At 38.7% G+C, this 23,731-nt stretch overlaps 1 long non-coding RNA gene across 2 annotated transcripts in view; it reads left to right on the top strand.

The window, feature by feature from the left end:
- Positions 1–23,351, top strand: part of LOC138818849 (uncharacterized) — a 96,827-nt gene extending 73,476 nt beyond the window's left edge. Inside the window, exons 3-6 of one of the 2 annotated variants that reach the window (XR_011369233.1) lie at positions 17,933–17,996; positions 20,642–20,722; positions 22,247–22,385; positions 23,298–23,351. This is a non-coding gene — a long non-coding RNA (uncharacterized lncRNA). Of the gene's footprint in view, positions 1–17,932; positions 17,997–20,641; positions 20,723–22,236; positions 22,386–23,297 lie in introns of both variants that reach the window. The other variant, XR_011369232.1, reaches the window with a different exon arrangement.
- Positions 23,352–23,731: the final 380 nt, after the last annotated feature.

Below are 23,731 nucleotides of genomic sequence, written 5' to 3'. Positions count from 1 at the left end.
TGCCCAATAAATAAGTGAGCTACATTGCAACAATGAGATGTACAAGTCGTTATTTCGAAAACGAACTTTACAACATTCGTGGGGGAGGCAATGAGGATTGGGGGTGGGTGGGAAGAGGATGGCAAAGGACAGAAAGGGGAAACAAAGGAGGAGGCTAAAATGCTTGATAGGAAATGTACTCATTATATTGCCCATGTAATTGTAACTCCTCTGTACACTATTTTCAAAATAAAAATAAAAAAAATAAGTGAGCTAAAGACTTACAGAGAAAATTCTGTGAAGAGGAAAGAAGGATTGCCAATAGACACATGAAGAAATCCCCGACCTCCCCAAATGCAAATCAAAAAAAACATGGAGATGCCATGGCCACAGACAAGAACAATAATAACAGATGCTGGAGTGGATGTGGCCAGAAGGGTATCTTACTTCATTGTTATTGGGAGTGTAAACTTGTTCAACCACTTTGGAAAAATTGTATGGAGGATCCTCAAAAAACTCCTAAGCTCTCCTATGACCCAGCAACCCCACTTTGGGGCATTTACCCAAATGATCACAAACAAGACCATATTAAATCTTCCATCACAACCATGTTTATTGCAGTATTATTTACCATAGCTACGATATGGAACCAACCCAGATGCCCTTGAGTAGATGAATGAATCAAGAAAATGTGGAATATATAAACGAAGGAATTATTTGCCTCCATCAGAAAGAATAACAATGCTCCATTTGTTAGGAAATGGAAAGACTTAGAAAAAAATATATTAAGTGAAGTAATCCAGCCCCAAAGAAACATAGGTCCCATGTTTTCCCTTGTTCAAGTACCACTACTTGTGAGCACACACCCAGTCTATGCGTGAGGGTACTTTCTCCATTTTAAGCCATAGGGTAGTACTCACTATCTGAAGGGGAAAGTTCCACATTATAACCCTATGCCCACATTAGAGGGCGTATAATTTAAAGTATTTTGAGACAAACAGTGATATGAGATTTGAAATGCTCTTTAGGGACATTTTCTTGGAGCTCATTAGTTTACCCAGGAGAAATATAAATATCCATAATTTTTGGAGCTAATTAGTAAATACCGAATTAACACTAGATCCTAGATGTTGTGTTATTACAAGTTATCATTGTATTATTTTTACATCAGAATCCTCCACTACTTGCCAATGTGTAAGAGAAAATGAAAGAAAGGCATTAAAGCAAAATGCCTTATCCTTTTAGGAATGTAATCCTAGTGGTGAGGGTAATGTCTGAACTCTTCCATTGAATAAAAGCTTGAAGTTTATAAGAGCACTTCCTACATATAAGAATTTGTGGCAGGTTGATTGACAGGGTTATTTCATCATGGAGATATCTCCAAAACACTGTTCTTATTTAAATTGTCTATATCTTTTTAGTTTTCAAATCCAAATAGCATATTTCTTTCAATATCTCTGTAACATTTTTGACCTATTCTTCCTGCAAATTCTTTCCTTTCTTTACTTCTGTAAATCTGCGTTTATTACTTTCTTGTTTCCTTATTTATCTCATTCTTCCTATCTTGTCCACACTGGTAAACACATTGTTCAAAATTGTGTCAGGACTTTCCTTTTCCTCTTCCCTTTAATAATGCCCCCGATTTTATTATTCTTTTTCATATTCATGGTCATGGATATTTTGATAATGTCTAAACAAACCTATCTTTGCATGTGTTTAATATAAACTTAAGAAATATCAGAGTTTTTTTCCCCTAAATCCATCATTTCCACCTGCAATCCCTATCACCAAGAATATCTCTAACATAGTTGCCTGGCCAGAGATGTAGAACCCTTTAGATTTCTTCTTACCCTTCCGCTCCCACCCATTAGATAAGATGAATGATCAAGATTTTCTGAACTTCTGTCACTAATATGATTTCTATGTACTCCTTATTATGCCCCTGACACCAGCCTGTTTCATGTAATCATCACTGGTCACCTAGACTTAAACAAACTTTTACAAAGTATGTTTTTCCCCATAGACTTTTCATATTGGTTCTTTCCATCACCAAATTACTTCTGCATGTAAGTACACAGAGTGAAGAGCTCAGACATAAATTCTAGTATCATTATTTACTCATTACATTGGCTACTGGCCTTACATTTCTCATCTGTAAATGGATGTAATCTACCAGAAGTATTGAAAAATATATTTGTTGACTTCTAGAGCAAAAAAAAAAAAAAAAAGAAAAGTGAAGGGTTCTTACGTTTTCCATCTAGCTCACAAATAAGGAAAGAGTCAAATTCAGTTTACTGGTATAAAGTCACAAATTGTTTCATGAGGAAATAAAAATAAATTTTCCTCCTGGCTCTGAGAACCGTGTCTTTTTAAGGTAACTCCAGATATGTAAGTGGCATTATGTAAATTGTGTCATGTGTTTACAGCTATATTGAAGAATATGTCATTGGAAAACATTGGTTAATGAATAATGTCTTTATGTGAATGGTATTTGAACTAATCACACGAAGTTGAAAACTACATCTTAGTCCATCAAAATTTTTCTTATTGCTTTATTTGTTGGCAAGTGTGCTTAATAAATTTATACATAGATATTCTCCAGTTAACTGGATGGAAACTAAAACTGATCATGGATTTCTGCCTAATGAGTGAAGCATGCTTGAGGCATGTGTTGTTAACTTCTAGGGATATATAACTAAGCCAATAGCTATGTGGGTAGTGAAAGGCTTTCTCCTCAATTCCCAAGGCTAGAACAAACAAGATCATTTCTAACAGAAAGCATTCAGCTTATTATATTTTACCTACGTGGGATAAACTACATGTGCAAATAAATATTTTATTTATAAGAAAACAATAGTACCAAGAAAAGTGAGTATATTTAGAGAGACTGAAAGAATAACATAAGGGTTTTTAGTCTCTCACCTGTTTATGTGATTGTATTTCTTGATATTGAAACTCTCCTCTTGTTATTCTTATTGTATTAATCCATTGCTTTTTAGTACTATGTGGGAAATCCGGCTTAAAAGATGTCTAAAAATTTTTCCTTTTCAATCACAACTTTGTCATTATCAGGCTACACTGTGGTCATCATCATCTTCATCAAAATTATTATTAGAATCATAAGTGCTAACTATTGATGTATGATACCTGTCTATGATTTTGCAATATTTATATTTTGATTAATAATTTTAATGTTACCACTGTGCATGCATCCATGATAAAATATTGAATAAATTAAGAAACAAAATAAAACTAAGCCATATCAGGTAGTTTGACTATGTGCTTATAACAAATTATTGAATATATTTTTGAGGCATTGCAAATTCCTAACCAGTATGAATTATCTTCCTCTGTCCCTGTCATTACACACAAATATTTAAGAGTTTGAACAGAATTTTTTCAAGTAATATACTATAAACTTTACTACAATATCATGTGTATATCTAAAATTCCCTTGAAATTAATAAACTCTACTTTCTATTGAAATATTAGTTATTTTACACTAGGAAACTTTTGGAAAAATAGACTGCCTATCTTTGAAATGAAAAATAGTTGAGTAAAAGTTTCAGAGGGAGATCCGGGATGATGGAGGAGGAGAAGCTGGAGGCTAAACAAGCTCTCACATAAAAAGCAGGTTTTTTGTTCCAGTGAACAGTTCTAAGCCAGAGAATCACACCAAGTGTGCCATCACAGGACAGAGAGTTAGGCCAGAGAGGGAAAATCCAGGCAAGGAGACAGATCTGAGCACTTGCCAGCTGCCCCAGCTGCGGTAAAATCTGTGGCGGCAGTGGCGGCGGCTATAGCCGCCATACCTGCAACACAGAAAGGGACGAAGGCACCAGAGGCAGAGCCAGCAAGTGAGCGGACTCTACTCAACACCAGCAAGAACTGACAAGGAGCAGATATCTTCATCCTGCAGGTGGCAGATCAGAGACGACACAGGAACCAAGATTCTGGCATGAGTAGAAGCTTGACATCCTCACTACTTCTCAGGGATCAGAGGAGGGAAGGCCACCCCTCCCTTCCCCACTACCAGAGATCTCCATCTTTGATACTGACAAAGGCCTAGCTGAGCAGCTAGCTCCAACTCAGGCATTGGAAGAAAACAAGAGTAATTTAGCAGGTCACAGGAACCTAACCTGACCTGTTAGGCTCAGCTCCATCCAGGGAAAAGTCACCCAGCACAGGCCGCAAGCCCCAGGAATGGATTTCTTCACTGGGTACACACAGAGAGAGGCTGCTCCTCCCTACAGCAGCCTTGAAAATCAATTGAAATACACTAAAAATAAACCCTGAAAAAGGCTCCAGGGTGGGCTCTGTGAGTGACCCAGAAGCTAGCCCCTCAGGGAAAAGCTACTGTTTGCTGAAAGGCCTCAACTCTACCCAGAACATTGCCTCATCACAGCATCTCTAACCTAGAAGAAACAGCCATCTCCCTCTTTTGTGATACTCAAAGCAGATCTCCCTCCCATTGAACTACCCTGGGAGGAGGATCAAAAAATCCTGGGTAAGCAGAGCATTTTTCTCCCTGCTCATATTAACAGACTTAAGAAACCAACCAAGCCACAGCAAAATCAAACACCACAAGCAGACCAGAGACTCCAACTAGAGACAGGTTAAGGACACAAGGGAGATACAGGATCTTCCCATTCCCCAGAAAAAAAAAATCAAAGAAATTTCTTGTACCTTTTATTAAAAATTTTTTTCTAAAACTTAAAAAAAATTAATATTGAGCTTTTTTTAAAAAAATGATTTCTATTAACTTTGTATCTTCCTCTTATACTTTTTATTTTAAGGGTATAAGTGTGTGCTTTTTTCTCTCTTTTCTTTTTTTTCTTTCTTTTCTTTTTTTTCTTTTTTGTTTAGAGCTACTGACCTTTTAATCCTTTTTTCTTTCCTTCTCATTCTTTTCACCTTTTCTTTTCTTTTGTTCCTCTTTGCATGACTTAATTGTTCTTCTGCTTATCCTCATATATACCAATAGTCGATTATTAGATCTTATTCCACATTGTGTACACACTTAATCTGGAAAGGTATTACTCAATTCAAAACATTTTAGACTTAAATTCATTTATATCTTTGTAATATTTTAAGCATTTTTTAAGTTTTCCACATCTCCTTTTTATCCCTACCCTTATCTTATTCTATCCACATTCTTCTGTGAATATTACGTTTTTAATTTTGCATAATTTTTAAGTTTTTAATTGTTTCACTTTTTAATTTTTGATATTTGTTTTTCTATTTTTTCTTGTCTCTTTTTATATCGTTTTCTTCTTTTATTTTCTCTCTCTCTACTATCAATCTAGCAAACCTATTTCCCACTTTGAGATTAGGACTTAGTTAACTCACCCTCTGCCTTTCCATATCCTTCTGTCCCTATTTTTACCCATATCTCACCCTAAACCTAATAATTTCTGGTTTGCCAAATTCTTCTTTGCGGTTCTTAACCCATTAATACATAGTTTTGATGTTGAATAGATATATCTGTTGAACTAGAGTGTATCTGCAGACTTTGACTTAGCAACTACAGACGTTGGTTGATGATTACCTTAAGATAGTGATCTAGCACAAAAGTGTTACTTTCATCCCAAATGGGCAAGACAAGTAGGAAAAACATAAGAAAAATGGCAAGTCCGAGTATCTCAACTCCCAATCATGATAATCAGTGGACAGAACAGATAATTAATAATCCAGACGAGAGCTCCCTAAAAGCTCTACAAACACTTCTGGAAAACATGGTAAATGAAAACATTGAAAACCTGCAAAGGACTCTGTATGAGCATGATAGGGAGAGAGAGGAGGCAAAAGAAAGACCAATACAGGAATATTATGAGCATGAGGAAGCTACTCAAAGACTGATACAGGAATTGCATGAGCAGCTTGAGAGAACTCAAACAGAAATAAATAAATAACAGGTTGAAATGAGTCAAAGAGAGCCCCTGGAATCGCATGAACCAGAGGAATCTAATCAAAGAGTAATACAGGAATTGTGAGAGTAAGATGAGAATACACAAAGATCATTAAAGGCATTCATGGAGTCCATAAATGGAGAACTGAAAGAACTCAAGGATTCCACAAAGAGAATGCTGAATGGAACCCAGCAGAAAGAATGGGAGTCCAAGGAAACCATAACCAATCAACTAAGTGATTTGAGAATAAACACTGAACACCAAATTAAGGAAGTAAAGAAGTCCATACAAGAGCTAAAGCAAAGCTCCAACAAAGAATTTGAAGCCATCAAAGCCAAGCAACTAGAAAGAAAAGAAAAAAAAAACAAAGTAGAAAGTCTTGATCGTAGGTTAGAACATTCAGAAGATTGAATCTCGGGGATCGAAGACAGCATGGATATTATAGAGAAAAAACATATAACCATCCAAGACAAATCCAAGAAATATGATAGATCTACTCAACATTTGGAAGACACCATCAGAAGGCCTAATCTGAGGATACTGGGTGTAGAGGAGCACTTAAAAAGAGAAGTTAATGTTCTAGGAAATTTGTTTAACAGGATCCTAGCAGAAAACTTCCCAAACATGAAAAAAGATAGACCTATTCAGATACAATAAGTTTTAGGACTTCAAATAGACCAGACCAGAATAGGACATCCCACTGTCACATTATAATCCACACTGGATCAATTCAGACCAAGGAAAAGATCCTTAAAGCTGTCAAGGAGAAAAGATGAATCACCTATAAAGGGAAACCAATTAGAATCACCTCAGATTTCTCAGCAAAGGCAAACAAAGCAAGAAGAGCCTGGAATGATGTATGCCATGCACTAAAAACAAACAACTATCAACCAAGAATACTGTACCCAGCTTAACTCTCCTTCATAACCGAAGGTAAACTAAAAACCTTCCATACAAAAGAACAACTGAAACAATATATCTCCCCCACACCAGCCCTACAAAAGATTCTTAATGATTTCCTACACAGAGAAAACCAACAAGACCACAATAAATGCCAAGAAACCACACCCAAACTGAGAATCCAAGAACCATAGGAAGAACCCAGTTGCTGCAGCCCCCAAGAAGTTGCATAAAATGGAAGAAACTCCCAAACACCTCTCAGTCCTATCTGTGGACCTTAACGGACTTAACTCTCCAATTAAGCAACATAGACTGCCCAGTTGGATTTAAAAGCAAGATCCTTCTATCTGTTCCCTTCAGGAGTCACGACTTGCCCATAAAAACAAGCACATTTTCAACATGAAAAGCTGGAACCAAATCTACCAAGCAAACGGCCCTCATAAACAGGCCAGAGTTGCAATCCTAATATCAGATAAAATAGACTTCAAATTAAAATTAGTAAGAAGTGATAAAGAAGGTCGCTACATACTAATAATTAAGGGATATCTCCTGCATGAGAATATTCCAATTGCAAATACCTATTAAACAAACAACGGAGCTCCTAAATTTATCCAAAAAACACTACTTTTCCTCATATCCCACATAGATCCAAAGACTTTAATTGTTGGGGACTTTAACACACCACTTTCCCCACTAGAGAGATCAACTCGAGAAATCGCATATCTAAACAACTGTATAGATCAACTAGATTTAACAGACATCTAGCAAATATTTCACCCAGCAGCATAAGAATACATGTTTTTTCTCAGCAACACATGGAACATTTTCCAAAGTAGTCCACATTTTAGGCCACAAAGCAAACTTGTCCAAATTCAAAAACATTGAACTTATACCTTGCATTCTCTCAGACCACAAGGGAATAAAAGTAGAACTCAACACCAAAAGCCATCAAAGAAAGTCCTGTAACACATGGAGGCTGAACAACACACTGCTGGATCACAAGTGGGTCATGGAAGAGATTAGAAAAGAAATTCAAATGTTCATGATATTCAACAAAAATGAACACACAAATTACCAGCTCCTCTGGGACACAGCAAAGGCAATACTCAGAGGCAAGTTTATAGCTCTGAGTTCCTACATCAACAAATTGGAAAGATCTGAAACCAACGGTTTAATAAGGCATCTGAGCCTCCTTAAATAAGAGCAGCAATATAAACCCCAATCCAGTAGAAGGAAAGAAATAATTAAAATTAAATCAGAATTAAATGAATTAGAATCCACAAAAAAACATAAAAAGAATCAACAAAACAAACGGTTCTCTGAAAAAATTAACAAAATTGACAGACCCTTAGCAAACCTTATCAGAAAAAGAAGAAAACAACCCAAATAAATAAACTCAGAGATTAGAATAGAAACATCACCAGAGAAACAATCGAGATTCAGAACATTATAAGGGAATACTTCTGAAAACTTTATACTAATAAATTTGTGAACTTGGCAGAAATGGACATTTTCCTAGCAAATATTGACATGCCGAAACTAAACCAAGATGAGTTAAATCATTTTAACAGGCCCATATCAAGTATTGAAGTAGAAACAGCAATTTAGTCCTCCCAAGAAAAGCCCAGGACCAGATGGTATTACAGCAGAATTCTACAAGGCATTCAAAGCAGAGCTCACACAAATACTCATCCAACTCTTCAATGAAATTGAAAAAGAAAGTTCACTACCGAAATCATTCTATGAAACCATCATAACCTGTCGGGTCTTCGTTCGTCCGTCCCACGAATGATAGATGGGGGCCAAGGAAAGGTAATGCAGCCACTCGCCTGTTACCCAGCCTCCCTTAGCCCATGAGATAATGAGACCCATCGGTTAGTCAAGTCAAGCAGGAAAACTCATTTATTAACACAGAGCAGGCCCTTTTCAAAGCAAAAAAAAAAAAAAGCAGCATGGCAGTGGAGGAGAAGGAACCTATCACTGTCAAGGTCACACCCTATCATGCGCCTAAGTTTCCACGGGCTGGTTACACACTGAACGTAAACCAAATTGGGCTCTTCCCACTCAACTCCCTCTCAGAGCCATCTTTGGTGCCCATGTGCTCTATAGATTCCCCCTTTTTTGTTTTAATGGCAGACCCACCACCCAATTAGTTATCCTTTTCCCTCCTCTGTAATGGTTATTTTAACAGGATTACATTGGTAAGAATAGCATTGGCCACACTGGGGGTTCAAGGCAAGTCTGGGGGGGTCTGATTCGCCAGACAAGGATAGGGAGGGCCCTCGTGCATGATCCAAGAGCCTGTCCCAGTTACCTCAAATGTCCACCTAGTACACTAATAAACATCAGTCCCACCACAGTTAGAAATGTCCAAAGCAGTTCAATTAGTTCTTGGGCATATATAAAAAAATCAGTATCTTGTAAGGTCATTCTCTTTAGAATATGGGAGCACCCTGGGTATTGGGAGTCCTATACATCCTGCAGGGTGCATCCTCGTGGGCCCCCACACATAGGCCATTCTATTATAGTCCAGAAAAATATGAAAATATAAAACAAACTGCAGACATAGCAAAGTAATCCTGGGCACCTGGTGTCTTTTAAATAAGCCAGTTTCTTGTTCGTGCCTTTAAGTGAGCACAGGTGTCAAGAGGAACTTTGAGCTTTACTCTCAGCTCCCAACAACTCCCAACTTCTCCCCCTTCTTTGTTTAAAAAAGCGAAGCCAGGGCTGGGAAGGTGGCTCAGTGGTAGAGCGCTTGCCTTGCATGCCTGAGGCCCTGGGTTTGATTCCTCAGCACCACATAAGCAAAAAGAAAAAAGCCGGAAGTGGTGCTGTGGCTCAAGTGGTAGAGCGCTAGCCTTGAGCTGAAGAGCTGAAGGACAGCACCCAGGCCCAGAGTTCAGGCCCCACGACCGGATTAAAAAAAAAAATTAAAAAAGCGAAGCCACCTGTCTTACGTTGGGTGGATTGCCTTGTCTGACTTATCCGTCATCAGGAACTTCTTCAGAGTGAAGCTGAAGGCCCTGTCTTTGGTTGGTCACTGACACCCCCTCTTACCGATCTCTGGCTGCAATTCCTCTCGAGGGAAATTCATTTCCTTGGAGCTTGATCTTATGTAACTGGCTGGCTAAGCTCATAAGAGTTTTGTAGTGCGCGTATAATGCAAGGAAAGCATTTCATTATCAGCAAAAGCATTATAGGGCCAAGAAATGTCAATAGCAGTCCTTTAACAGTCAAGAATGGGATAGAGTATTTGCCAGTTCAGAGTCCAGAGGTGGGGCTTTTTCTAATCCAGCTATTTGCCTGTGGAGTTGAAAAAGATCTAAACTGGAAGCATAACAAAAGGTGATTTTTTAACAATACCTATGGATTCAATAATGCCATTATACAAGCAATTAGTAAAAGGACAATTAAAGCAGGTAACATTAAAATAATTAGCTCCTACAGGAATATTAAATAGTCCGTACATAATGACATAGGGTGGTGATCAAAATGAAGGTCAGGCCACCAGGTCTAAGGGACAGCTTCTCTTGGGGTGCTACTGATGATTTCTGCATTGCCAGTGCTGATCATTGCCCAGGTCACCCATTGAAGTTGATGCAGATTCCGTAGGGTAATTGCCAGGACTGGGAGTAACAGCTAGAGTATCGCCATCTGCAATTGTTAGAGAACACAAGGCTTCTCAAGGGCTGGTTTCCCTTGGGGATGGTTAATGGTTATCTTTGTGGCTTTCCACTTTTAAACTCAAGCCTAGGCCACCATAGCTGTTTTTCTTTTCTTGTTGGTTAGTTTATCCTTGAACATCCTCCTGTATAGAGGAAATGGATAAAAACTTAAGGTTCCTCGAAGGTATCCAAATGGCGTTGTCTCCCATATTGGAAAAAAACGCATCCAAATCCCCTGCCGATAGTAACTAGGGGGTCACGTTTTCTCCATTGTTGTGTCAGGGGGTCCTTTAGCTGACTTTTAGTTGGGGCTTAGAATTTAGTTGTCCCCAGTGCTTCTGAAATCTGGATTCAGTTGCCCTTTTTGAAAAATATAAAATATTAATGGTAAACAAAGCTATGGAACTGTAAAAATATTGCCTTATGGCTTTCTGTAATTGTAATAAATTCTTGGGGCATCCTGTCTTTTAGTTGGGCAAATAAGGGCACAAGACTATCTTTAGGGACAGAAACCCATGGCAACATCCAATTGATTTCCCCTAAAAGACTCTGAAGTTGGATTAAGGTTAGAGAGCCTGGAATATCCAGCAAAGGCTTAAGGGGACTGGCCTGAGTCAAGGTAAGGTGGGACCCAAGCATTTTAAAAGGAGGTGCATTTTGAATTTTATTGAGTGCTATGGTAAAACCCCCCTTTTTTAATATGGCGAGAACCTGGGCCAGAATGCCCTCCAGGTTTCTGGGGTCTTGGTGCCCCAGAATTATATCATCCATGTAAGCATAAGCAGCGGAGGTATCTAAACCTATCACAGGCCCTAAAAGTGTGGCCAAGTAGTGTTGGAAAAAGGCTTGGCTATTAGCTATTCCCTGTGGCAGCACCATCTGTTCAATCCTCCGTTCAGGCTGGGAAAATTAAGAAAAGGGATGGAGAAAGAAAACTTCTCACAGTCATCTGGATGCAGGAGGACATAAAAAATATTTAATATCAATCAAAACCAACGTATATTCTGAAGGTATAGTGGAAGTCCAGGGCATGCCTATTAGGGGCATTCCTACTAACTCCTTCCTTTCATTTACCTAACATAGATCTTGGAGCATATGCCAAGCCTCAGAGGCTTTTTGATTAACAAATACAGGTATGTTCCAAGGACTCAGAGTAGGGCATATGTGCCCAAGGTTTATCTGTTCCTCCACCATAAGGTATAGGGGTATAAGTTTAGGTTTGGTTAATGGCCGTTGCTACACCAAAATAGGGCTTCTCATGTAAATAAAACTTGGATCCACAATCCTTTTTCCAATGGTATCCCTCCCTGTCCCAGGACAGGGTGTAGGGGACAGTGTGCCCCCTCCCTCCCCTGTTGGCAGGGATTGTTGTAAACAGTCCCTCTTAAAGTGCCCCTCCTGCCCTCATTTAAAACAAATCCCTCTCCCCGATGGTCTTGGGGTTCCTCGGCCCTGGGTTGCCAGTACCTGGTAATAGCCTCAGACATTGCAAATGTGTGAGCCTGTAAAGCTAAAGCTAATGATTGGGACTGTTGCTGTTGCATTCCCACATCCTGCAAGGCCACCACCCATCTGCTCAAGGAACTCTCTCTCAATCCCGTGCAGGCCATGCGATGGTCTTCATTCATTCCTTCCCAGACAAGCAGCTTTACGAACTGATCTCAGAAGTTACCTGCTGGCAGCTTGTGGTGAACGCTCTGTTGGACCCAGTCTACAAACTCAGCTAGAGGCTCACCAGGGTTTTGTTTTACTCCTGCTATGGGGGACTCAGTAGGCCCATCGTCCAGTTTGTACCACGTGACAAGTCCTGCCTGACTCACCTGGTCATGGTAGGGGCCAGGTATTATGGCCTGTTTGACTCCAGTGGAGTACCCTTCCGCCATCCCTGTTAACATGGCATAAGTAGTAGGTATCTTGGGTTGAGGCTGCCATATATTCTTTGCTCATACTCTGCATTCCTCCTTAAAGAAAGCACATCATTTAATAAACAGAACTGTTTAGGACACTCAGTGCTTAAGGACACATGGGTAATAAGCAATATCCTGTAAAAAGTTCTGGGCCCAAGGAGAGTTTGGGCCATACTCCACCACCTCTTTGTAGAGCTCATTAAGATCCTTAGCTTCCCATGGATACCATTCCCAGGGCCTGTTAGATCCTGGTGCCAGATTGACCAGATATGCTTGGGGAAGTGAATCCTGTAGCCTAGGGTCCAGGCTCTCAATTGGCCCTTCCCTTCTAAGGTAGGCCTCTGAGTAGGTTACTTCTCAAGGCCTCGGTCCATCCACAGAAGGTCAGTAGGGATCCGGGTATTGCAGGTACCTCTTGAGGGTTGAGTGGGGTGCCGTACCTCCTCCCCTATAGGAGGAATAGGGAGGGGGCTTAGTACCATCAAGAGCACCTGAGTCAGAGGGAGTAACTTTCACCCTCGTTTTGATTTCCACTGTGCTTGTTTCAGTGTGTTCTCCATCAAATTTGACCCATTCTTGTTCCTTCTCAATTCTCAAGTCCTCCTTACTCCTTCTAGGCCTAATGTTACCTCTTCCTCTTTTTTCTGTGAGATAGCATTACACATACTAAGGGTTTCACTTACCCTGAGAGCATTTAACCTCAGCCAGTATCTTTTCCTGTTAAGCAACAAGTGGGACGCCAGATGTCCTGTCTTGTCCAGCCCACAAAAGATGTATGAGGTCTGAGGAAAGGTAACGCGGATGCTATCATGTTCCTCAGACTCCCTTACCCTGGGAGATAATCAGACCCAGCGGGGAGTCAAGTCAAGCAGGAAAACTCATTTATTAACACAGAACAAGTCCTTTTTAAAGCAAAAAAAAAGAGCAGCGGGTGAGATGGCAGTGGAGGAGAAGGAACCAATCACTGTCAAGGTCACATCTTATCATGTACCTAAGCTTCCTCTGGTTGGTTACGCACTGAATGTAAAGCAAATTGGGCTCTGCCCATTCAACTCACTCTCAGCGCCATCTTTGGTGCCCATGTGCTTTACAATAACACACATCCCAAAACCAGGCAGGGACTCATCAAAGAAAGAGAACTGTAGATCCATTTCTTTTTTTTCTGTAGACCCATTTCTTTGGTGAATATTGATGCAAAATTTCTCAACAAAATTTTGGCCAATCGACTTCAACAATTCATCCAAAAAACCATCCACCACAATCAAACAGGATTTATTTCAGGTATGCAAAGCTGGTTCAATATACACAAATCAATTAATATAATTCATCACTTCAACAGGAGCAAGGAAAAGAACCACATGGGTATTTCAATAGATGCAGAAAAACTATTGGACAAGATCAAACACCCCTTTATGATGAAGGTTCTGGAAAAATTAGGAATCCATGGAACATTCTTCAATACAATAAAGGCTGTATAAGACAAACATGCGGAAGCATTATATTTAATGGTGAAAAACTAAAGCAATTTCCTCTTAACTCAGGTAGGAGACAAGGTTGTCCATTGGCTCTAGTGCTCTTCAATCTAGTATTGGAATGCCTAGCTACAGCAATAAGACAAGATGCAAACATAAACGGGATCCAGATAGGCAAAGAAGCAATAAAACTCCCCTTTTTGCAAATGACATGATCTCGTATTTAAAGAATTCCACAAAAGCCACTCCCAAATTACTCAAGCTGATTCAAAATTTTGGCAGAGTAGCAGGGTATACAAATAACCCTCAAAAACCAATGGCTTTTCTATATGCCAACAATGAGAAAAGTGTGGCGGAATTTAGGAAAGCAACTTCATTTGTAATAGCCCCACAAAAAATTACCTAGTAATTAACTTAACTAAAAACCTGAAAAAGGAAATGAAAACAGAACTTAGAAAGTGGCAAAAACTCCCATACACCTGGATTGGAAAGATCAAAATCCTGAAAATGGCAATACTTCCCAAGGCTACCTACAAATTCAATGATATACCTATCAATATTCCATCATCATTCTTCAAGTAAATAGAAGAGACAATCCAAAAATTCATATGGAACAATAGAAGAATCGAATAGATAAAACGATCCTCTACAGAAAGAACAGTGCTGGAGGAATATCAATACCAAATTTCAATCTCTACTATAAAGCCATAGTAATCAAAACAGATTAGTACTGACACAAGAACAGACCTCAGGACTAATGGAATAGAATTGAAAACCCAGAAATGGACCTACAGACGTATAGCCATCTAATTTCTCGATAAGGGAGCTAAAAAGTAGAATGGAAGAAATACAGCCTCTTCAGTAAATGGTGGTGGCAAAATTGGTCAACTAATTGCAGAAAATTAAGCTACATCCATATGTATCATCCTGCACCAGAATCAACTCCAAATGGATCAAAGAACTCGGAGTCAGACACCTTGAAAACATTACAGGATGGAATAGGAGAAACCCTAGGACTCCTTGGCACAGGCCGAAATTTTCTTAATAGAGACCCAGAAACACAACAAATCAAAGAAAGGTTGGTCAAATGGGATTGCATGAAATTGCAGAGCTTCTGAATTGCAAAGGACATAGCTAGCAAGATCAATTGAAAGCCCACAGATTGGGAGAACATCTTCACTAGTCTTACAACAGACAAGGATCTCATATCTAAAATATACCTGGAATTCAATAAATTAAATCCACCAACAAACAATCTTCAAAGAAACAACTGCCCAATAAATAATTGAGCTAAACACTTAAAGAGAATCTTCTCTGAAGAGGAAAGAAGGATGGCCAATAGACACAAGCAGAAATGCTCAAACTCCCTCGCCATAAAATTAATGCAAATCAAAACAACATTGAAATACCACCTCACCCCATTTAAAATGGCTATAATCAAGAATTCTAATAACCACAGATGCTGGGGGGATATGGACAGAAGGAAACCTTACCTCATTGTTGGTGGTAGTCTAAATTTGTTCAACCACTTTGGAAAGCAGTATGGAGATTCCTCAAAAGACTCCACATAGAGCTCCCCTATGACCCAGCATTTACCCACATGATCACAAACAGGGCCACACTAAAGCTCACAGCACGACTATGTTTATTGCAACAGCATTTACCACAGCTAAGATATGGAACCAACACAGATGCCCCTCAGTAGATGAATGGATCAAGAAAATGTGGTTTATATACACAATGGAATTCTATGCCTCCATCAGAAAGAATGGCATTGCTCCATTTGTTAGGAAATGAAAAGTATTGGGAAAATTATATTAAGTGAAGTAAGCCAGGCCCAAAGACACTTGGGTCCCATGGTTTCCTTTATTTGCAATAATTAGTATATGTCTGAGTCAAGCAGAAAAAGGTCAGATAAGTTGATGTTAGAAAAATGAACCCTAAGTTATGTATTCAAATGCTTTTTTTTCTTTCATGTGGTTGTTTCTAACACATTTATGAGATTATTTTTTGGTTGCTTTGTATGTCCCTCCCCCCTGGTATAACCCCTGCTTTCACTGTAGTGTACGTTGGTATAATTTGTAGAAGAGAAGCGAAAAAACAAATAGTTTAAATAGGGATACAGGTGAATCCGTGGCAATAATGAGATGTACAATACGTTATGTGCAAAAATGAACTTCATGTCTTTGCTTGAGGGGAGCAGGATTGAGAGGGGGGTAGGGGGAGGATGAGAAGGGATGGAAAGGGGAAACAAAGAATAGGCAACAATGCTTGATAAGAAATGTATTCATTATCTTGCCCATGTAATTGTAACTCCTCTGTATGGTATTTTCACAGTAAGAAAAAATCAAAAATAAAATAAGATAAATAAATGTTTGAAGACCTTAAAAAACAGAAATTGTAACTCCTCTGCAGGTATTTTCACAATAAAAATTTTATTAATAAAATTTTAAAAAGAAGAAGAAGAAAAAGAAAACAATTAAGAAAATTATTCCAGGGCTTGGAAGGTGGCTCAGTGGTAAAGTGCTTGCTTTGCATTCATGAGGCCCTGGGTTCGATTCCTTAGCACCCCATAAGCAAAAAGAAAAAAGCCAGAATTGGCACTGTGGCTGAATTTGTAGTGTGCTAGCCTTGAGCTGAAGAGCTGAGGGACCGCACCCAGGCCCAGAGTTCAGGACCCACCACCGGACCCCTTCAAAAAAATATTCCTAGCCTAGTTTGATCTAAGACTAAATTTCTTTTCTTGTTCTAGTTTTCATATGTTCATAGAAATTAAAATTCCAAAAATTCAATGGATGTTGGCATTCAGGAATATCTTCATAGACACTAATATTGGAGGCCCTTTAGTGGAATTTTTTTATTTCATTTATTATTTTCCCAAATAAATCACCATGATTGTGTATTTTGTTTCTTTTCATTGTTATTGGCTCTTATGTTGAGTATACTTTTTCCTAGCAAAGTAGAGAAAAGCAATTTGATTGAGCAAGTAACATATGGCTTTCATAAAATGCAGATGCATATATTTGTGTCTTCTGTCATTTCTAATATTTCTTCCAGAAAAAGTTATTAATTACTCATAAGAGATACCTAATTTCAAGGTATTCCAGTTATCACATACACTTTTTGATTGAGTTATCTCTGTATAAACTCAAAATAAACAGAAATCACATCTTCGTTTTAAAAACTGTAGTTTACAAAGAGTTTTTAGCCAACACCAAAAATATTTCTAGGTATTCTGAATTTTGTGTGAAATATTTTTAACAATAGTTTTTTGCTAACATGTAATTCACATGTCTTCAAATAGAAAATGTGTAAACTTTAGAACAGACATTAAAATAGTTGTAAAATTCAGTTACAGGTATTTGTCCAGCATACATCCTCTATAGCGTGTCTTTTCAAAATTTGTTTTTGCGGATTATTTCTAGGGTCTAACATATACCGGTCCAGTGTACTGTCAATGAACTACATTACCTGTGCAAACAAGTTTTTTACTTCTCTATACATTCATAGAAGTGTAATGCATGGATCTTATACAATTATCTTTGACCTTTTGAAGACTTGAAAACTTGCGTGCTAAAATGATTGCAGTATTATACAAATTGATCTGATATTTGGAGTATAGCAATTTCTCCACAAATGCATTAATATATTTTGTGTCATCTTCTTATATAATGGTCATGCTAGTAACATTTTCTTTTTTCTTAGTTACTAAAGAGGAGCTTATTTCATATGCTTCTCCTATTGACTACTAATTTACATATGTTCTTTAAATAAATATCCTATTCAGAAATAATTTATATAGAATTAGATGACATAAAAATACTTAAGACTCAGGATCATTCATTGTAGATATAACAATGTAGCATTAACAAATATATGCCCTCTATCTGTTGCATATATTTTCAATTATGTTATACTGTCCTTTTTTGAAATATGAATGGTTATCAGTTGATGTTATCTAGTTTATTCTTGCTTGCCTTTAGCCACTAATGAGCCTCCTGAGCATCTAGGATTATAGGCATGACCGATTGGTGCATGTTTGTCTTTCAAGATTTTAAGTGTTTTCCTCTTTCTTTTGAATTCAAATATTGTCCTTTCAGGAATTCTGCAAATTCTCAGACTGTTATTCTCCAACTGTCAAGAAGATAAGCATCTGTTTGATGGGTAACTGTCCTTTTTATTGTGTTTGACATATTTTTCATGATTTTTATTGTTTTATCCTTCCTAATTATTGCATATCATGATTAGAATATTTAATATATAGACTTCAGCTTTGCCTCAAGAGAGATAGTAGAAGTCATGTCAAAAGAATGCTTTAAGGAAGTGGCGCTGTAGCTCAAGTGGTAGAGCACTTATCTTGAGCTGAAGAGCTGAGGAACAGCGCTCAAACACAGAGATCAAGCAAATGACTGACAAAAAAAAGAATGTTTGAAAAGATTCTTATAGAGACAGAATTTTGAACTTTATACATAAAAATGACCAAAAAATTTAGTTGGTCTTTGTTCCTATGAAGAAATTTTAAATAGGCGTTAAATTATATAGCAATATATTTTAAATGCCAACTAAACAAAAAATTAAAATATTATAATCAGCAAAGTTTTCCCTAGATGATTGTCTCATGTATTCCTCCCCCACATCCTTTTCCCTGTTTTGGAGCCTAGAAAGGAAAGGTAAATTGGTGTTGATTATTAAGCATTGTAAAGTTCTCAAACTAGCTTTTCAGAAGTTCTACAGGCTTGGGATGTAGAACTGTGGTAGATACCAAGTTTAGCATGTGCAAGGCCCTGCATTGGATCTTCAGCACTGAGAAAAGAAGAAGACCACGACGATGACGACGGTGAGGAAGAAGAAGAAGAAGAAAGAAGAAGAAGAAGAAGAAGAAGAAGAAGAAGAAGAAGAAGAAGAAGAAGAAGAAGAAGAAGAAGAAGAAGAAGAAGAAGAAGAAGAAGAAGAAGAAGAAGAAGAAGAAGAAGAAGAAGAAGAAGAAGAAGAAGAAGAAGGAGAAGAGAAGAAGGAGAAGAAGAAGGAGAAGAAGAAGGAGAAGAAGACGAAGGAGAAGGAGAAGAAGGAGAAGAAGGAGAAGAAGAAGAAGAAGAAGAAGAAGAAGAAGAGAAGAAGAAGAAGAAGAGAAGAAGAAGAAGAAGAGAAGAAGAAGAAGAAGAAGAGAGGATGAGGAGGAGGAGGAGAGGAAGGAGGAGGAGGAGGAGGAGGAGGAGGAGGAGGAGGAGAGGAGGAGGAGGAGGAGGAGGAGGAGAAGGAGAAGAAGAAGGAGAAGAAGAAGGAGAAGAAGAAGGAGAAGAAGAAGAAGAAGAACAAGAAGAAGAAGAAGAAGAAGAGAAGAGAAAGAAGAAGAAGAAGAAGAAGAAGAAGAAGAAGAGAAGAAGATGAAGAAGAAGAAGAAGGAGGGGAGGAGGAGGAGGAGGAGGAGGAGGGAGGAGGAGGAGGAGAGGAGGAGGAGGAGGAGGAGGAGGAGGAGGAGGAGGAGGAGGAGGAGGAGAAGGAGAAGAAGAAGGAGAAGAAGAAGGAGAAGAAGAAGGAGAAGAAGAAGAAGGAGAAGAAGAAGGAGAAGAAGAAGAAGGAGAAGAAGAAGGAGAAGAAGAAGGAGAAGAAGAAGGAGACGAAGAAGAAGAGGAAGAAGAAGAGGAAGGAGGAGGAGGAGGAGGAGGAGGAGGAGGAGGAGGAGGAGGAGGAGGAGGAGGAGGAGGAGTGGAGGAGGAGGGAAGAAGAAAAAGAAAAAGAGGGGAAGGAAGAAAAAGAAAAAGAGGGGGAAGAAGAAAAAGAAAAAGAGGAGGAGGGGAAGAGAAGGAAGAGGTACAGAATCACATTATCCACATTTTATTGAGTGAATAATTATGTCAAAATAAGAGTTTCAAGTTTCTTTTTGATCTTTACAGTAGTTCCTGCTTAGCCTCCGGATATACATTCCAACTGGATATCTGAAATCAATGAAGTAACCTCTGTATTCAGAATTTGCACATTAGGTGTTCACCCAACCAGAAATTTAAAATATTCAGGAAAAAATTCTTCCCCACAGATTCAATATAACAACTATTTACATACTGTTACATATATGTTGGTAATAGATATAACCTTGAAGTGATGTAAAGTGTAGCTTACTTTATATGACATATTATGCTATTTTCTACATGGGCCTGGAGCCTATACTGATTTTAGTACACTCAATCAGTTCTCAAAGCCACCCTATAAATACAAAGATGAAAATTTTATGCGTTTACCCAGACAAATATAGCTACAATAAAGCTTAAGTTATAAATTAGGTACAGTAAGACAATAATTACAGTAACTAATAAAATAGAAGAAATGAAACAATATACTGTAAAAAAAGTGATGTGAAATAGGTGTGGAAGTGCACACCTGTAATCCCAGAAAACAAAGTGGAGGCAAGAAAATAATGAGAGAGATTTACAGTGAGACCTTACATCCACAAAAACCAAAAAAGGTATTGTGTGAATGTGATCTCTTTCAAAATACGAAATTTTTTTCCTTTTAATCTTTACAGAGCACAGTTGAGCACAGGTAACTAACTAAAGAAGGAAATTAGAGTGAAGGAGACTACTCTATAATTGCTTTGTGAAGAGAAAAATGTATCCTATTTAAAGGTTCTCTTCTGAGAAGAAAACCCATGCTCCATTCTTTTGTCTTTTTTCTGAAACTAAGACATTTCTCCCCTCCCATCTAACCACCTTACCACCTAGGTTGTGGAAAGGACAAACCCTTTCAAACTAGATTAGCTGTGCCATCAAGGCTTTCCATGGAATTACAAACATCTTTATTCTTGAACAATTCAGTTTCCTGTAGCCGGTTTCACTCCTATCTTGCTCCTTGATGCCCAGAAGACCCTCCTTTGAAGACATATTCAGTATTTTCAGGTGAGTAAGATAAATGACTTCCTTAGGAGAAAATGTGAATTTGAAGATTTAAATTGAGAAGGGAAATCAAACTCTTCCATCTTTTTTTTTATTAAGGATCAGAAAAAAATGATATGTGCTTATGTGCTGAGAGTAAGCAACTTTTTTGGAGGGGGGGGTGGATCCTGTCGTGGTGCCTGAACTCTGGGCCTGGGCGCAGTCTCTTAGCTCTTCACCTCAAGGCTAGCGCTCTACCACTTGAGCCACAGTGACACTTCTGACTTTTTTCTTTTTTGCTTATGTGGTGCTGAGGAATCGAACCCAGGGCCTCAGGCATGCAAGGCAAGCTCTCTATCACTGAGCCTCCTTCCCAGCCCGAGTAAGCAACTTTTGCAGCCTGTGCTAATGAATTTAATCTTGATGCTGAAATGAAATGTCTGCCATGTGTCCTGAACCGGAATTCCTTATTTTCTGAGAGTACCACTCCTTCAGAAATTCAGATTTGTGCTGTGAATAATTACTTTCTGTAAAATGTAGTTGCTTGGATGTTTTGATTTTGTGAAGGCTTGGTGAATTTGATGTTCTTTCAGTTAAATTAAGCATGTAAAAATGAATTGAACCTGATTAAATGAATTTCTTTCTGCCCATTTTCTCTGGTACAGATTTTTCTGATTTAGGAAATCTATATTTTAAGTAATTCTGGATGCCTAATTAGGTCTGTGTATGTACATGAGTCAATAAGAAATGCAGAATTCTCCACATTGATTTTGGAGCAAAGACTCACAGCTGGTAACTGGGCAATGATTCAGAAGACAGCTGAGGCTGAAGCCATAAGCCTTCCTGCCTGTGTTCGGCTCCCAATCTCTTCTAAAACGCCCCTCACTTTCCATGCGTTGGTTTCTCTTTCTGTCCAGAGGTTTCTGGAGCTTCATCTTATTCTGGCCTCTTAGTATACCAACATGATGGGAGTGAAAGCAAGCAAGGGAGATGTGTCAGAGGGATTTTTTTCGGGGTCGGTTGTGGGGCCTGACCTCTGAGCATGTCCACTGTCCCTCAGCTCTTCAGCTCAAGGCCAACACTTTCCCACTTGAGCGCCACTTCTGGCTTTTTCTGTGGTGCTGAGGAATTGAACCTAGGTCCTCATGCATGCAAAACAATAACTTTACCACTGAGCCACCTTCCCAACCCCAGCAGAACGATTTTATCTCGGGATCCATCACACTTGGGAGCTTCTGGCTGAAAACCCCAGAAAGACAAAAGTGAGGAAACACCTAAAAAATGTAATATAGGAAGTTGAAATGTTTAACCCTAAAAACAGTTTCTTGGATAAGGAGACTCAGGAACTGGTGTCACCTGAGGAGAATCTGATAGAAGAGAAAATATTCAGAAAATGAGAAGGGGTGTGAGGGAGTGGAGAGAAAGAGGCCTAGATTACCTAGAACTGGACTTGAGTGTGAGCTTAATTTCACTGTGGGAAACCAAACACAATGACACAGTAGTTTACAACTTTGATTACTTTCTCTCATGCTACCAAGCCTTTTCCAGGTCCACTGCCACTCAGCATGGTGTCCATTCTGGGATTCACTGACTGCTGGTGGTTCCCAGTGGAAGAAAAGAACGTAAACCACAGGACTAAAGCTCAGAAAAGACACATGTCATCATTTTTCACATTTCCTTTGTCAAAGTAAGTTATACAACAAAGCCTGGTATCAATGGGGAGGGGAATACATATTGTGAGCAATATAATAATATCTATTATTATTGTCATAATAAGCTAACATCTATTGTTTTCACCAAAGTGAAGGGATGGCATTTCTCCTTTTTCAGGAGTATGGGACAAGGCATTCTGTAGAATGTTCTTCAATTGGGGGCTCTCTGAATCTTTTCTCCTGAGGTTTCAAGAAGGAGAATTACAGTGCAAAAGTATGTTCTCAAGCTGAGCACTAGTGGCTCACACCTATATTCTGAGCCTGAGAATTATGATTAGAAGTCACCCTGGGCAGGACAACCCATGAGACTCATCTCCAATTAACCAGAAAGAGCCAGATTTGGAGCTGTGGCTCAAATGTTGGAGCACTAGCTTTGACGGAGTGTGGGTGAGAGGAAGCTCTGGGACAGAATCTTGGCCCTGAGTTCAAACCCAGGATTGAGGGATGGAGGGGAAATATGCTCTAATTGCATGAAATCAAGGGTGTATGTCAACATCAATATTGATGGTAACTTTGGGGTAGAGTTGACAAGTTTTATTCAGGAAATGATATGTTCCACTTTTCTCTGTTCTGTATTCTTAAAAAAAAAAAAACAGCTACGTGCAATCTAAACCTAAGAGGTGTGGATTGCACTGATGGATTGGTTACACTTTTCTCTACTTAAGAAATTATACATAAGTCGTGTAAAAAGTGTTTTTATTTTTAGGAGTTTTAATTTAATATGTCATTTTGTGAGTACATCTTGATCAATGTCACCAATTTAATCATTCTTCTCTCTCTCTACCAACCCATCCCCTCAATTTACCTGGTTACACTTTCACACAGTTACATTATGACTGGATTAGCCTACTGCACCAGTTTTGTAAAGAATTTTCTTCATTGTACAGGCAAGGAAGATGAAGATGAGGACGACAAGCCCAAGACAGCATAGCTATTAATTGGCATCAAGATTATTAGACTTACAAAATCTTCACCAAAAGAAGCATTATTAAAAAGAACATGGCCAGGAAAAGTAGAAGCATCTGTATTTGTGTGTGTGTGCTAGTTCTGGGGCCTGTGTGCTGTCCCTGAGCTGCTTTGCTACCACTTGAGCGACAGTAACACTTCCAGCTTTTTGGTACTTAATTGGAGGTAAGAATTTCATGGACTTTCTATTCTGGGCTCACTTTGAACCACAATCTTCAGATCTCAGTCTCCTGAGTAGCTAGGATTGCTGGTGTGAGCCACGGGCAGCTAACAGAATACCTATTAGTTGTCCCACTTAAACAAATGGAGCAGTAGGTCAATTGATACTGGTAAAATGCAGATAATGATTCCTCTA

This window comes from Dipodomys merriami, unplaced genomic scaffold, assembly GCF_024711535.1.
Source record: "Dipodomys merriami isolate MVZ:Mamm:240054 unplaced genomic scaffold, mDipMer1.0.p SCAF_782, whole genome shotgun sequence".
NCBI classification, from domain to species: domain Eukaryota; kingdom Metazoa; phylum Chordata; class Mammalia; order Rodentia; family Heteromyidae; genus Dipodomys; species Dipodomys merriami.
This window is presented reverse-complemented; position numbering and strand designations above follow the sequence as displayed.